At 37.3% G+C, this 6009-nt stretch overlaps 1 pseudogene; it reads right to left on the reverse strand.

The window, feature by feature from the left end:
• Nucleotides 1-1613: 1613 nt before the first annotated feature.
• The window catches only part of LOC18034432, a 7348-nt pseudogene continuing 2952 nt past the window's right edge, over nt 1614-6009 (reverse strand).

Below are 6009 nucleotides of genomic sequence, written 5' to 3' on the forward strand. Positions count from 1 at the left end.
AGTGCTTCGAGGGTATAGCGCGCACACAAATGCGCACGCTGATGGGCAGCGGGCGAGCGTAAGCAGTCCCAAGCAGCATGCGCGCACACAAAGCGTGCCAGGCAGCGCGCACGCGCACGCTAACGGATAGCGGACAGGCGCGCCAATGGAGTGCACATGCACAGAACATGTGCCACACACAAGCATCAGGCCAAGGGGATTGTTGGAGCAATTCTTAGTGGCGGCGGCCCGCCACTACATGGGCACTACCTAAAATGGGGATCTTGTCTAAGTGGGGATGGTCCGCCACTATTCAATGTATCCTAAATAATAGTGTATGGGCAAAGCACTTAGGTAGTGGGCTTATTTGTTTATGTGTGCTGGTGGCAAATAAGGCATGGGTTGGGAATACTCTATACTATCCTAGTAAGTGGGGTTGTCACTTACAGTGAGTGGTATTCTCCAAGCACTCTTGTTGGAAGCTATTTGTAGTTCCTTGTTCTTGATTAATAAGAAAAGGTTTGAAGTCGGTGCTTCCGTAAATGTCGTGTGCCTTGTGTTTGTGTTTCGTTTGTTGTATCGTTGAAAATCTTGGGGTGTGTTGCACACACATAGCCTCCGTTGCGAATTGTCGAGTGGCTGGCTAAGCGGGAAACTTAGCGCCATCACGGGCTTGCCGCATCGAAGAAAATAGCCTTGTGACACTTGCCATGATTGACATGGTTCCAGTTAGCACCTGGGTGGTTCGAACTAACTTATTCATCTTCCCCAAACCAAATTATGAATAAACTCACTATTTTAAGGAGGAAAACTTCATTTAGGTAGTTGTCTGAGCTCCTCGGAAACTTTCATATGTATATTTCTTTGAGAGATGTATATTTGGATGTTATCCACTGCTTCCTTAAATTATTTAGCTGCGGAAGATGATTAATCGAATAGGTTATTTTTTAGTGCTAAGTTTACTGGCAGAGATGGGTTGCATAATAATGGGTTTTGTGGTTCAAAAATATATAGAGCATCTGGGATACGAAATGAAGGTATTAAGGTGTTTTGCTTTCTTAATTGGTATTTTCTTGGGTTGTGGATTTCAGTTCCTTTGCATGATTTTATTTTTTATTTTTCCCTCAAGTTATACTTCTCCATTTTTTTGTTAAAAATTCCAGACCGTGGCATTCAATTGTTAAGTAAGGAACATTATCAGACAACTTCGAATATGTAATAAAAACTTTAAAGATATGGTAACATATTTGATAATGCCTAATATCACGTACTTGAAATTCCTTTAAAGAGAAGTTTTGCATATTGTTATAGAGCATTTCTTCGTCCAGGTCATGATAGTAGACTGATGGTTTTAACTGAACTGGGGAGAGGAATTGAGGGTGAAATTTTGAAAGCAGGCAATGGTATTGGAGTGACATATCAAAAACACTGTTAGATAATTAAATCACAAACTATGTAAGGAGAGAAAGATTTTATTCACAAGATGAAGAAGATACATCTAGTCAAGGGGACTTACAAGCCTTATCCCTTTTGATTTGGTAAAATCTCGAACAAGATTGTGATGTGGTGAAAGTAGAAAATGATTGAAAAGTACAGGACCATTTACTTGGAAATATAAACAATTCAATAATAAATTTTACAAACTAGACTAAATCTTTAACAATTGAGACACTTTCTGCATGGTTGGTCTGGATTCTGGACTCTCATCCAAACATGAAATAGCGACTTCTATGATTGATATCAATTTGTCCCGAATATTGCATGATGGGGTTGGAAGCCGAGGATCCAATATTTCATCAAGTGCTATGTCCAAGTTTGAAGATGAAGAGCAAATTGAGGAAATGAAATCTCTTGGATGCTTTCCTTTTATCACTTCCAATGCTAAAATTCCAAAGCTATACACGTCGCACTTTTCAGTAACTTTCATTGTGTATGCGAGCTCTGAAAGGGAAAAATAAAAATAATTTTTTGTAACGTGGAATCTAGTTAATAGATATTAGTTAGTATATTGTACATGTTTGAACAACAATATAGGTACCTGGTGCAACATATCCAAATGTGCCTACAAGTTCTGTCCAATTGGATGAGTCTGGCTTGAGAAACTTGGCAATTCCGAAATCTGAAACATGAGCTTCATACTCCAAATCCAACAACACATTCTTGCTTGATATGTCTCGATGAACAATTGGAGGGAAGCAATCGTTGTGCAAGTAAGACAATGCATCAGCTACACCTTTTATCACATTCATTCTTTGTGTCCAGCCCAATTCCTTTGCTGCTGCGTCATTGCTGAGGACCATGGCCAAGCTACCGATTTCAAGATATTCATAAACTAAAAATGAGTGTTGGACATGTGAACAAACGCCGTAAAATTTCACAATGTTACGATGCCGTATCTCAGTCAATGCCTTGACTTCATTCATGAATTCTTGTTGATATGTCATCTCACCTGGGAGTGGCGAATGAAATTTCTTGACTGCAATGATTTCTCCAGAAGGTAGATTAGCTTTGTATACACTTCCTTGTCCACCTTTTCCAATGCAGTGCTCATCATCAAAACCATTCGTTGCCTAATGATTTCTTCGTACACGATTTTTCCTTCAAAGGTTAACACTGAAAGAAATCCTCGAGTACCTCTAGGGCTACTCTGTAGTGTTTGTAAGGCATTTTTCCTTCTTCGGAAAATAAAGAACAATGCAATCAAAGAAATCAAAAGAGCAACAGTCCCTAAGAGAGGGAATACAATAACAACCCAAATCTTTCTCGAAGCTGGTTTGTGTGACTTGGATGCTTTACAAGATTGAAATCCTTTGATATCTCCACACAATCCTTCGTTCCCTTGTAATGCTTCCATCAGAGCATCGCTGAAGGCTGTGCTGTTAGGAATCGGTCCATGTAACTCATTGTAGGATATGTCAATATACAAAAGACCATTCATTTCCTCAAAGCATCTTGGAATGAAATCAGAAAGGTTATTGTGGGAGAGGTTCAACATTTCTAGGCTTCGCATATTGCAGATTTGAGATGGTATTTCTTTTCCGAGAAAGTTATGACTCAAATCTAACTCTGAAAGATGAATGAGCTTCTCCAATTTGATTGGAATTTCTTGAATGAACTGATTGGTGCTCAAGTTCAAGTAATGCAGTTTAACCAAGTTACCAAGACTCCTTGGAATTGAATTGCTTAATCTATTCGAAGATAAGTCAAGGTACTCGAGTTGAATGAGTGAGCCGAGTTCTGAAGGCAGCTGTCCAAAAAGTTGATTCCTTCTTAAGATAAGCTTGATAAGAGAACTAAGCTTGCCAATTTCTGATGGAATCTTGCCAATAATATGATTTGCAGAAAGATCAATAACGTGTAATTGAGATGAGTCTCCAATCTCAGGAGGTAGGCTGCCAATAATATTATTTACGGAAACATCGAAAGTGCCTAAATTTGGGCATTTTCCCCAATCAGACGAGATTTGACCATAAAAGTTATTGTGGCTAAGATCTATGAAAGTTAACTTTGGATGAATACCGAAAGATTCAGATATATTACAAGTGAGATGGTTTCTGTTGAGACGTAGTCTTATTAGGTTTGTCAAATTTCTCAAATTAGGAATTGAACCTTGTAATTGGTTATCGCTTAAAGTTAGCATAGTTAATTTCACTAGGTTTCCTAATTCTTCAGGAATAACACCAGAAAGTGCATTATCGTAAAGAGCCAAGAGAGTCATGTGAGTTAAATTACCCAAAGAATGAGAGATTGAGTTACTGAGTTTATTGTCACCCAATTGTAGCTCGAAAAGAGACTTTAAGTTTCCAATTTCTCTTGGGATTGAACCTAAAAGTGTATTGCTATGAAGATACAAGATAGCCAAGTTGGTCAAGTTACCCAAAGAATGAGGGATCGAGCCACTAAGTTTATTTTCGCTTAAATCTAGATTGGAAAGAGACTTCAAATTTCCTATTTCACTTGGAATTGAACCAGAAAGTGAATTTTTATAAAGATAAAAGGCAGCCAAGTTGGTCAAGTTACCCAAATAATGAGGGATTGAGCTACTGAGTTCATTGTCAGCCAATTCTAGACCGGAAAGAGACTTTAAGTTTCCTATTTCACTTGGAATTGAACCAGAAAGTGAATTTGTATAAAGATACAAGGTATCCAAGTTGGTTAAGTTACCTAAAGAAAGAGGGATTGAGCCATTAAGTCTATTTTCACCTAACTCTAGAATGGAAAGAGACTTTAAGTTTCCTATTTCACTTGGAATTGAACTAGAGAATGAATTATTACGAAGATACAAGGTATCTAAGTTTGTCAAATTACCCAAAAAAAGAGGAATTGAGCCACAAAGTTTATTGTTGCCCAATGCTAGAGAGGAAAGGGACTTCAAGTTTCCTATTTCACTTGGAATTGAACCAGAAAGTGAATTATTATGAAGATACAAGATAGCTAAGTTAGTCAAGTTACCCAAAGAAGGAGGGATTGAACCTTTCAAAAAGTTTGAGGTCAAAGCAAGTTCGTTTAGAGAGCTTAATCCCCCTACTTCATGAGGAATCGGGCCACTTAGTTGATTCTTGAACAAGTGAAGGGCCTCGATATAACTTAGGTGGCCAATTTGTGGTGGTATTCTTCCAGAAAATTGATTAGCGGATAAATAAAGGAACTTGAGCATGGAAAGGTTACCAATTTGAGGCGGGATGGTACCAGAAAACGAATTGGATGACAAGTCAAGGTACTTGAGTTTTGAAATGTTACCAATTTGAGGAGGAATGATTCCAAAGATTTGATTGACCTGAAGATCGAGATACGCAAGATGAGGAAATGATGAGAATGAGAAATCATGAAGCGTACCTTTTAAACCTACATTTGTGAGGTTAATACTATTGACTCTTCCAACATGGTTGCAATGAATTCCAAACCAAGCACACGGGCTTATTTTGGTGGCATTATTAAGAGTCCATGAAGGCAGGAGCGATCCTTTATCATGATTTTGTAGGCTAGTTTTCCATTTGAGAAGAGCATGGACTTCTTCCGTAGAATCAGAATAAACAATTAGTGGGAAATCTAAAACGGGAAATAAGATCAGAAAAAAGAGTGAGAAAATTACTAAACTAATTTTCAAGTTTGGTAACACCATTGTGCAATAGAAGATCAACTACAACTTGATAATTATAGAAACAGTAAAGAACAATTAAAGATGAAAACAATAAGAATTGAAGATTAGCTTAACAAGGCCGATAGAAATAAACATCTAAGAATGATCAAATCTACAAAGAAACAGACTGAAAACCAAATTTATAGTAACTATACAAGAGAGCAAATGAGTTAATAGAATCAATGACGTGAGCCAACAAGGAAACTGCTCTAACATAGACTAGTTGCTGTTAGAGAAAAACAATTGGTTTTTCATTAATTTTGTTTGTTATCTGTCAATTGCCGCCTTATTAATTGTATATATGCTTCCTTGTAATGAATGGCAAACGAGGTGTCCACCGAGAGGTCTAAAAATCAATGCATGGCAGCATGTGTTAAGATCGGTTAAGTAGGCGAGCAACATTAATTGGTCCATATGTGTTGCCATTTAGATTTTATATATCTTAACTAGTTATTGGGGACTAAATAGTACTTTTCTGTCCAATCAGACCTTTAATTATATGCTTCTTTTGGCTTCAACGGATATCTACCAAGAATATGAACCGTCACGGTGTTAATTCCAAGATGTCAACGTTAGTTCTAAAAATCAATGCACGAGGATTGACGAAGAAATTCAGTATTGGTTATGTTAATTTGTTAAATTAATTCTATTGTAATAGCTGAGCGACATGCTAAAGAAAAAAAAAAAAATTGAGTCGTGCGGCACATTTCAAATTTTTTTATCAATGTGTACGGCAGCTTGTGTATATAATATTATAGATAAGAAAATAAATGGTCCAAATGTGTTGGCATTCAGACTTTATATAGCTTAACTAATGGAGGAGTGATCAGTCAGATCAGCCCCGGAATCATACATGTTGCTTTAGCTTCAACGAATAACTACAAAGAATA

This window comes from Citrus clementina, unplaced genomic scaffold (assembly GCF_000493195.1).
Source record: "Citrus clementina cultivar Clemenules unplaced genomic scaffold, Citrus_clementina_v1.0 scaffold_8, whole genome shotgun sequence".
NCBI lineage: Eukaryota > Viridiplantae > Streptophyta > Magnoliopsida > Sapindales > Rutaceae > Citrus > Citrus x clementina.